Raw genomic sequence first — 11,433 nt, 5'->3', positions numbered from 1 at the left:
GCACAAGAAGCATATCTTACATTTATATTTGTATTTGTATTGTTGTTATTTTTAGTATAATTGGAGATGACATTGAAAGAAAATCTTGTGTTCATATTGTTCTAACATAAACAATTTCACACACTGAGACACAGCCAGTCCATACTATGTTATTCAAATTGTCCAGAGACAAAACCACCAAAGCCCCTTGAATGCTGCCACAATGTTGGAAATGAGTTGTTTTTAGCTTCATCATTGCACCAACATAATCTAAATAATGATTACACTTTTACTATTTCCCCATTAAGCGGTTTAAAAATGCAGTATAAGGTAAGCTATCCATTGGCTGTAAAACTGCATTATGGAGGTGGGAACTATTGACTACTGAGATACTGCTAACAAGACAATATGCATAATACAAGATCTGGTATGTTATTATTATAGAAAGAATTTACTGTTAATTACATCTATGCAAGTTGTTTCTGAAAATAGCAATATTATTTAAAATACAATTACATTTCTCTGTCCTCTGACCTGTGTAACCACTGTTTGTTACAACTGGTGCTGCTCTCACATTAGCAACTAGGCCAACATAATGATCAGTAGATGATAATCTGTGAGTGTTTATTACTGTGTCAATTAAAGAATAATAAATATATTACAATTTAACACAGAAGTTGTTTTTTTCTCACCCAAATTATTTACTTGTAGTTGTATCCATTTCTCAGCATGCAAGTTTTCCCAATTTCTATAATAAACAGTTTTGTATTTCTTTTGCTTGTTTGTTTTTTTCTTGTTTCTTTTGTTTTTATTAAAAAGAAAAGTTGAGCACAACATTATTTTAGCTTAACTAACTAACAAGTCTGCATGTTGCTGACCATGGTGCTGTATTGTCTCTTTCTTTCCGTTCTTACATGGATATTTGTGGATTAGGATTTATTAAATAGTAGGGTCTGCCCTTATACTTTAATGTTATACTTTTGGTCTGGATCTGTTTTTCACAGTTCAGACTTCATTTATATATCGCATTGCACACAATGCAATTGTGAGAAAGAAGAAGAAAATACAAACAAAAAGAAGAATTAATAATAAGTTAATTGCACGTGTGTGAACACTTAAACATCTTCCTGTGGTTCAGCAAGCACAAAAAGAACTCACTACTGTCTTTTAATTCACTTTAAAAATGACTGTAATCACATAATGAACTGTTGCTGATACTTTTAGAGGAACTTTATTCTGGAACTTCAACAGTATTAGTACTAAACAAAATATAGATTTGGTCCTAAAAATTACTTTCTTGTCAGAAAATCAGTGTTTTGGCTGTAAAATCTGCAAACGTCTTCACACAGTATTGCAATTGCACCTGCAAGGTCAGGAAGGAAGTGGTCATACACGAAATTGATCATATGACTCTTAGGTCATCCCTAATTGGTAAAAGTGGTGCTGCTCCTTTCAGATCCCCATGAAGGATGCTTAGAATAAGATGCGCAACATTCCCATATTACAGAGGTTTGGGTGTCCACATACTTTTGGTCATAAAATGTCCACCTTAGATGATTGTTGATGCAACTGCAGTGTTTGTACTGTAGATGTCAGTGTTTGTAAATGTTGAGACTGCTGCTCTGTTATAATATTAAAACAGTCACCTTAAAACCCAGAAACACAAGAAATGTACCAACTATCATTAAAATACCCCTCTTCTGTGCAAAAGAATACATTTTTAGTTCACAGGATATTTATGAATGGAACATGCACGCTGTATGAATGTGAACGCATGTGCACATATGTGATTGCACTTTAAATACTGACTATCCTCACTGTCATGCTCGGCGAAGCCAAAGAGCAAGAACGCTGCTGACCGTGTTGCTAAGGCAACCTGTGCTGAAGCAGACACTTATCAGCTTGTGTAAGTCTATTTGCTTGTTAGTGTGTATATTTGTGTGTTTACCCATGTGTGTGGCACTGTGTTCTTGGAAGACAGCCAAGACAGGGGAGGGAGGAGAATATACAATAAAAATCTGTTACGTTGCTGTATTCTGTTCTTTGCACAGTCTGAGAGACAGAGACACTGTTAACATTGCACAATACCACTGCGGCAGTTTGGCCGATAAATGGAGTTCACACACTCTTCTCCCTGCGGTGGAGTGCTGAGTGGGTGTTTGGAGAGCCGGGGCCAGTAGAGATGGGGAGGCTGAGAGGTTCAACCCTGTGGCCCATGCCGGGTGCTCTCTGCTGGGAGGGAGGGGCTGTAATGGCTGTCTGCATGGTTAGCACCCTGGGATGGATAGAGGGAAGCACTTCAGGCTGTGTGTGTGTGTGTGTGTTTGCATGTGGGTGTGTACACTTGTCCTCCCTATTTCTCCCTCTCCCTAATGCCACTTTAGCACACTTCACTTACGAGGTGAAACACAAAGTAAATGTCAATAGTCTAAAGTGGTTGGGATCTATCTATTTGTCTATCTGTCTGTCTGTCTGTCTGTCAGTCTGTCTATCTATCTATCTATCTATCTATCTATCTATACCCTATTTATTCCTTTACATGACCCTTTTCCTGTATTATCCTCCTCTCTCCTTAAATCCCCTGTTTCTTTCCTTGTACGTTAAATCTGCTGAGCATTGCTCACCCAGCCTAATGGGAGAAAGTGGCTGACCCGGCTGTGTTGGAGTTCTCCTAGAAGTTGCCTCTTGAATGCAAGTCATAGAGAGGAAGGCTAAGGCTACTGTTTGTGAATTTGTACCAAACAGCACTTCAGAGTACATGGAGAATATAGGCAGAGTCCTGAAAAGGGAACCGCCTGCCCTATCTAAACCCAAGTGGTGTTTTGTTATTGGATCTATGTGCTAGTTATGGATTGGTCATAATAAACGCAATGATCAAGAATAGGGTGGTACCAGCACACCGTAGGCCGAAAATAGATTATCACCTTTATCGTTGTATCATCAGGTCTTTGACCATAGGTCTTGGGCAGTCAGGTAAAGTGGAGAGTAGACCGAGACCTGGAGGGATTATATCCTATCTTGCCTGGGAACGCTTTAGGATCCGCCAGGAGGAGCTGGAAAATTATAAGTTAGCCTAGAGGGATACCTAGGCTAACTTACCTAGCCTGCTGAATGCCTTGTGAATTTTGAATCTTCCGATCAATTTTTCCTTGTATTAACATAACACTTGTTACTCTGATTGTGTCAATGTGGTATATATTCATATTGGAAGCCAGTAAAAGACAGTGAGAAGCAAGTTAGTGGAAAAATTGTTTTTAAAGTTTGATGTATATTTTGCTGATTTTTACGTTAATGACTCTTGCAATTCTAATCCAGTACAATAAGTAAACCTGGATCTATAAATGGAAAACAAACAAAGTGGCTTGGAGTGAGCCACACAACACAGTTCAAGAGCAACCGGAAGCATTGGCTCACTACTCTCTGAGTGGACTAAAACACGAGCAATGGAGCTACACCTTGATTGGCTGCAGATATCAACTATATCTTTGTTGCATACCTGAAAAATAAGGGGGGTCATTTCAAATTGTTGGATTTTTTTTTTACTTAAAGGTGCTATATGTAACAATATGTAAAATCCTTATTCCTCGTGACACGGTCAGCCGTTGAGGGAACTGCAGTCAACCTTCTTGTATGCGTTCAAGAGCTATACCAGCAGTCTGTATTTTCACTTTTTCAACAATCTTTTGAAACATATGGTCAATTAGCACTTTAAACCCTTAATTGTCCTTGTAATTAATGACATTTCTGCACTGCATGTAGAGCTGCATAAATATGAAATTAGCAGTGGTTATAATGGTAGGAGGTGCAAAAACAGATTTATGATAGAAAGCCTTGTATGATAATCTGGCCTGCAAGTGAAATTTAAGATGCGTGCATCATGGAAAAAGAAGGATCCAGTATTTTTTTTAAGATGTACCAATCAGAAATAATATCACTTAAAGGACAGGGCTTGTGATTTTGGAGTTTTGTTCTTTTGATATCAATAAATCCCTTGAAAAAGACCCAAAACCAACAATGAGTTCAATAATCTCTCACTACTTTCTAACTTCAGCCTGTCTGTGGATCTCAGCCTTAAGCCCCTTTTAGAAGTTTTTGTCCGATAACATCTGGGCACTGTAGCTTTAAGAAAACATCTCAAACTGGAGTTAATAGTGTGTTTGTTTGGAACCTTTTTGTAGCTGCTCATTTAATTGCCAACAGTATCTGATAACATTTTTATTATTACATTTTTTAAGCTTATTTATTTAGCTTTGGCCTTTAATTAGATAAGTTGCGTAAGAGAGACAGGAAATGTGGCAACTGTAGCTTTTGTATATGGGGCACTAAACCAGCACCCCTCTGATAAGATTTTAAAGCCAAACTTAAAACTTAAAGCTGCTCTTTCGTTATTTTGAATCACACTCCCATAAACTTCTTTAGATAAAAGTAAAGGGTAAAGGGGAAGAAAAAAAAATACAGCTGATGCCTTTTTTGGAATTTTTACATAGAACATGAAATCCCCAAGTCACTTTTTCACATACCTTCAAACTTGCAGCTTTTCTTCCAAACATTTCCCTGCCTGCCTCCAAATAAAGATATTTAAATTTAGGAGATTTAGTCAACCAAACTGGTGTTAAGATATAAAAGGAACTGTACTCACAAGGACATGCAATTGATAACAGAATACATTGACCTTTGACCCTTATCCCTTGTCTCCTTATGTGAACCATCTAGGACTGTCATTTCATTATCGTTCTTCTTTTTCACAAGTGCCAATATTTCCTTGTAAAAGTGGAAATAAAGTAACATAACCTGACAATTTTTTGACCTATTGACCTTATTTTAACCACTGGAATACAACACACAACAACTTGTTTTAAGGGAAGGTAAACATATGTCCAAATGTGATTGACAACTTGGCATGCTAAATATTTAATTGCAAAACATAACTCAAGCGATTAAATATGACTATAAATCACAAAAAGTAAAATAGGAGCTTAATTTTATGCAGATTATTTGGTTCTAGCACTAAAACACCATTTTTAAAAAAGTGTGTAACTTCCCTTTAAACCCCCTTGAGTGAGTATTTTTTTTAAACAATATGTTTATTTCCTTTTAACAACATAGTTATAAGACATATCCTATACATAATATATACCTTACACAAACTTAATATCAACAGCGTAAATAATAGGCATAGAAAGGACAAAACAACAAATAAGAATAAAAATAACGACAAAAACATAAAAACTGGAAATGAAGATGAAGAAACAAACAAACAGACAGACAAAAATAAATCAAATTAAATTACATTAAAAACCAAAAAAACAACAATTTTGGGGCAGGGACAACAATTTCCCAGACAACGCACATAATCACATCACTAGAGGTACTTTAAAACGGACCACAGACGATCACCGGCAGAATGGATCTGTTCCAGTTATTCATTTTTAAATGTAAATTTATTTGCTTATTGTTCATTGTTTATCAAAAATTCAAAATCTTTGCCATATCTGGGGGAGAGCATAGGGAACGAAAAGTCAATGATCATGTGTCCTGTGATCATAGTCCCCCACAGCTGTTGACCAGATCTCTCATGGATTCACAGTGACATCCCTTTGTAGCAGACCTGAGACACTAACATTCCCCAGTAGATGGGTGAAAGGGCCCCAAATTTTTTCAAAGGTTTCACCTTTCCTTTTCAGGATATAAGTTATCTTCTCCATAGCATAACAATGACTCATTTCTCTAAGCCACTGGCCCACCTGTGGCCTTTGAGTATTCTTCCAGGATAAGGCAATTGAACGTTTTGCTTGGAGTAAACACATATTCATAAGAATTAGTTTATTTCTTGAAATGACTAGGGTGGGAGGATATAACCCTAAAATAAACATTTTAGGATCAAGGGGTAACTTTACAGCTAACATTTTATGTATTATTTGTGAAATCTCCCACCAAAAAGTTGCAATCTCTTTGCAATCCCACATGCAGTGAAATAGTGTGCCTTTAAACTGTTCGCATTTAACACAAATATCTGGAATATTATTATTGAACTGATGTAATTTGGCAGGAGTTAGGTAGGATCGCATCAGCCAATTATATTGTAGTAATCTTAATCTTGTGTTTGCCGTTTGTCTATGTGCGTTAGTACATATCACACCCCAGTCATCCAAGGAGATATCCTCCTGAATATCTTTCTTCCAGGCTTCAAGCCGGTCAGTAGAGGATTCAGGTGAGTTAGAAACCAACATATCATACAACACTGAAATACGCCCTTTGCTGACAATTCCCAGAGATCAAACATTCCATTTCAGAAAGAGGTGGAGGAGTTAATAACTGATTACGGGAAGTGGTTATAAAGCTTCTTACCTGCAAATATTTGAAAAAGTGGTTATTCAGAAGGTCATATTTAGTGCGTAGCTGTTCAAATGACATCAAATTTTCGTCTTGAAACATATCTCCTATTTTAGTAAGACCTTTTGTGGCCCAAAGACGAAAGCCTTGGTCCGCTTTACCCGGTTTAAATTGGTCATTACCCCAAATTGGACTAAAATGGGATATTAAGGAGTTTTCTCCAAGGAGATCTCTAACATTGTACCATACATTGATCATATTCAACACAAATGGGTTAGTTGTTTGTTCCCTAAGCTTTTTAATGCTTGCAGAGTACATGTACGCGTTAAGTGTTAGTTTAGGTGTAAGTGAAAATGATTCGATGTCTACCCATGCTGGGGCTGACTCTGAGGAGAAGTAATAAATTATAGTGTGCAACTGCGCGGCCCAATAATACCACTGGAAGTTTGGAAGTTTGAGTCCCCCCCTGTCATATGGCAAATATAATAATGTCAAACGTAGCCGGTGTCGTCTGTTATTCCAAATAAAATTCAGACATGTTTTCCTTAATTTAGAGAAGTAGGATACTGGCAGGGGTAGAGGTATATTTTGAAACAGGTACAATAGTTTTGGTAGAACATTCATTTTAAGTATGTTTATTCGTGAGTGAGTATTAACCTTTAATACAGCCTTTTACTCTCTTAAGTAACGAAAACATGAATAAAATATCACGTTGCATAGAAAACCATAGTCGTTGTGTTATATTATGAAGACCTGAATACAAACTCTGATATCTACACTGTCCTGAGGATGCAGCAAGACTGTTCAAATATAAATGCTGTCTGCTATTTGACCACCAGAGGGAGCCAAATTTAGTTCTTGTCATCTGTTGTTGTTTTTTTAACACTGTGTCATCGTATTCTTGGTGATGATCAGTTTACAATAGGTTATATTTGTTGCCCGGACTGACAGCTGCACTGAACCACTTTTGAAGTAAGTTTTTAATGTATTTATTGTATTTTTTCTATTAAAAAGAAATTGTTTTATATCAAGAATAAAGTCTTTATAGCCCTTTCAGAAGACCACATACCCCAAAGCTGAGGTCAGTTTGACCTTGACATTCAGCTGCCAGATAAAAGAAAACCTAAACTTCATGAATACATTCAAACTGACATTTTTTTTAAGATAAAAATGCAGAGAACAACAAGACAATACAAATAACAGAGACCAGACGAAAACAAACAAAAAACCAACCATCCAACCAAAGCAGGTGGTGCTTGGGCTTAATGTCTTTTTCGTCTGAAGGTCTAAATCTTTCTCCGAAACAGTCGACAGAGCCAAGAGCTCCACCTGTTCTTCTTGGTTTTCTCTCTGGCTGCTGCCTGCTGCTCCTGTAGACAAATCGATAGCTGGGTCAGCCCTCTCTCCGGCTCTGGCTCCTCTCTTCTGATGGGGATGTTTACGCTGTATGGAGTCTCATCTCCAGGCTTGGTGTTGGCTTCAAAGCTCACAGTACGCCTGAGGTGGTTGATGATCTCTGTGGCTATGAGGCTGCAGGCCAACAAGGCCACCTGAGCATCCTCCATTAGGTCCTTTCTGATCAGGCGGCTCTTTTGCAGAGCCTTGCACAGCCGGGCGTTGATTGGACGGCGCAATTCCTGGCTTCGGGTCTTCAAAGAGTTTAAGTTGTTTCAGGAAGACTCGTTTTTTCTTGTACTTTGTAGCCTCCTTCTTAAGCAATATGTGGATGTACTCCACCATCTCTTCATCAAAGTCCTGGCTGTTCTGGCTCTGAGGTGTGCAGAAGTTCTGAGCTACAGCTTCACCAGGACACTTCCTATGGTGGATTCCTGCACTAAAGCTCTGTCTGTCTGCACATTTTGTTCTTCATTATGACACTCGTCAGCGATGAGCTGGTCAGGACAAAGCCGAGGTGGATGGAGGCTTTCAGCTTCACATTCAGGATGTAGTTCCTCAGTGCTGGAGACTTGTTCTTGGTCTTCACTCTGACAGGTAGGAGGTTCCTGCAGCATCAGGCTGATATCAGCGTCAGGTGTCACCTCCTCATTAGAATCAGCCACAAAGTCCTCTTTGTCCACCAACTCATCCTGGTTGGACAGAAGAGGCTGGCTCAGATGTTCTTGGTTTTACAGGATCTCCTTGCCCGATATGTTCGGGAAAGCCTTCTGGAAGATCTTATTGTGTCTTATCCAGGATCCATGCTGCTCAATGGGGAGGAGTCCACACACCTTCTGCCTTGTCCTTGTACACTTTAAGGGCGGCCTCGATGACTTGTTGTGGGATGAAGCTTAGGAGTGCCGGGTATCTGCTCACCAGCAGCTTCCTCACCTTGTATGACGTCCCAAACTCGCAGGAAGGAGAAGGGAGGTATTTATCCACAGAGACACTGGGGACTTTGCTCAGGGTCTCTAGAGTTGCTGCAGTTGGGGAAGTTCTCATTTTTTCAGTTACTCATTACCAATACAAATTGGCAATAAAAATGATATTCGATTGATGTATACATGTAAAATCTTACATATAGCCCCTTTAAGAAGATGTCTAAACATAAACAGACACACTCATACAGAGGGCATCTCTTGTCTGTGGGAGATTTCCCTTCATCTCTGACAATGCATCTATGCTGAAAGTCCTGAATGGCACAAACAAACCAAGGAGAGCAAGAACCAAGAAAGGTGCTGAGAGAGATAACAGGTATAAATAGATGGGCTCTCTCCATCACAACACACACAAAAACACACATCCACACAGGGGACACCTGTGTGTTGCCTACCACCTGAGGCCTCTTTGATTCCTGGTGTGCTTTAATCTGTGCTGTGCTCTTGCCTGCCTTTGAAGTGAAAATCCCTGTCACCTTCGCCTCTCACTCTCCCTCATTCACTCTCTCTACGCACACACACACACACAAACAAACCGCAAATGACCACCACCTGCTATCTTTGTCATAGCTCATCCAGGAGCCCGACGCTCATTCATATATTCTATTCTACTGTGCTGCAGGCGAGCTGAGCCTAAATTTACCCCGACAGTTATTTTTGGGCCGAGTAACATTCATCATTGTCCGTCTACTGTAATATATTTATATGTACAGGAATAGAAATTTCTAACTTTGTTCCGCCACAGAAGTCTTTTCATGGCGCGAGGAAAGAGCAGATGGAAGTTAAAGTCAAGAGTTCAGAAAAGGTCTGAAAGGGAAGAGGGAGAAATAACTTGTATTTTCATCTAGTATGGATTTATTCATCAATATTTTTGGGAATTGCTTACAGGATGGCAATATGATTAATTTGTTATAAAACTTTAGAAAGAGAAACCTACGTAAAAAGTGCAGCATTCCTTTCTTATCCCTCCATCTCTTTTATCTCTTCGCCCTTCTTTGGCCCTCTGCATTTGATTTTCTTCAACTCTTCCATCACTTCATTCCTCTGTCTGCATCTTTTCTGTCTCACTTTCTGTCTTCGTATTAGTGAAATATGGGAGTGTCCTGGGGATCAGCAGCCAGCAACCGACCCTGTCCCCGTCACCATGGAAACTGGGTCAGCTTCACGGTAGCCATGGCAGGGAAATGTGTGTGTGCTCTTCCTGTGACAGGTGTGTGTGCATCTATGCTTGTGTCTGTGCGTGATTATGCGTGTGCCAGTCATGTGATGTGTGTGTCTGTGTGTGTGTGTGTGTGTGTGTGTTTGTGTGTGTTTGTGCAGGTTGGGGGCTTTGTGGAAATAGACAGGAGATGGGGAGACAGGGAGATGACAGCAAGTGTGTCAAAAGGTGTGTGTGTAAAATTCTTTGCGTACATGAGTAAATCTGTGTTAAGGGTGCTTATTGCCTTAGAGCCACTGCTGTAAGTGACGTAGTATAAACACAGATAAAGTATGTTTGGGGTGGTGATCGCAGCCAATGGATGAGTCAAACAAGGCAGGACTATATCCCAGGAGGCCAAGGTCATAAAGGTTATTCTTCTAACCCGCACCATGATTTGCCGACAATCTGCTTGTTTTTTGTTTTTTTTGTCCCTGCTTTAGAGCATGGCTACCTGTGATTGACAAGACGCTGCATCCTGAAAGTGCTGTGCTCAGTTTACTAAAAACGGCTGTTATGGGTCCATTCCTTTCCGAGAGCCGTTCTTTCGAAAAGCTTCTTTCTCTGTATGACTACAGAGATGTCAACAAAAAAACAACAAACTTGGCGAAGGGTTATAATGTTGCTCACTGTCAGCACTATATTTTGGAATCATGATTCTGCTGCACGTGACCTAGTATAGCGGAGTTGCAGTTGAAAAAAGCTGCCTATGGTAATTCAGCATAAAGGCAATGGATCTAGGGCGGGCAGTGAAATTTGGGGCACAACTGTGAAAAGAACGGCTCTCATCTACAACTTCCCGTCGTTCGCACCAAAGAGCCGTTCAAAAGAATTGGATCGTTCGCCAACGTCACAACGTCACAGCACTAGTGGCTTGCCAAAATTAGTATCACAATTAATATCACAGTCACTGTCAATTATGGATGAATCTTGATAATCAAGCTAGCGCCAGCATGACTTCATGGCTTAGAGTTTGCAAAACCCTTGCTCCTCTCTAGCTCCAACCTCTAAATATGGCCACTTCTTGCTCCAAATAACCAAGATGGTGAAGGCTTGATGCCAAACCGGGGCCTCAAAACAGAAGTCCAATGGTTGGATGGTGATGCCCTCTTCTTCTTTACAGTCTATGCTTGAGAGTCATGGCAACCAAATGGAGCAAATGGTAAATGGACTGTATTTTTTTTTTGCGCTTTTTTAGTCTTGCGACCACTCACAGCGCCATTACACTACATGTCACATTCACCCATTCACATACCGATGGCAATGGCTATGCCACCGGGAGTAATTTGGGGTTCTTGCCCAAGGATACTTCGACATCTAGACTGAGGGAGCTGGGGATCAAACCACCAACCTTTTGATTGAAAGATGACCGACTCTACCACTGAGCCTCAGACGCCCCAAGCTGTTCTGCTTGAATTTATATGGATGCATTAAGGTATATAGAATGTTAACCCCCACACACATACTTCTGTCTAACTCATCACCACAGCTAATTACGGATGTGTCAGACCACATCTTTCTCCTCCCCTTCCCCCCTTTTTTTTCTTA

Source organism: Semicossyphus pulcher, unplaced genomic scaffold (genome assembly GCF_022749685.1).
Source record: "Semicossyphus pulcher isolate SPU_LCO1_2020_fin unplaced genomic scaffold, fSemPul1.0.p SCAF_5, whole genome shotgun sequence".
NCBI lineage: Eukaryota > Metazoa > Chordata > Actinopteri > Labriformes > Labridae > Semicossyphus > Semicossyphus pulcher.
The sequence above is the reverse complement of the archived record's forward strand: the minus strand, read 5'-3'. Positions refer to the sequence as shown.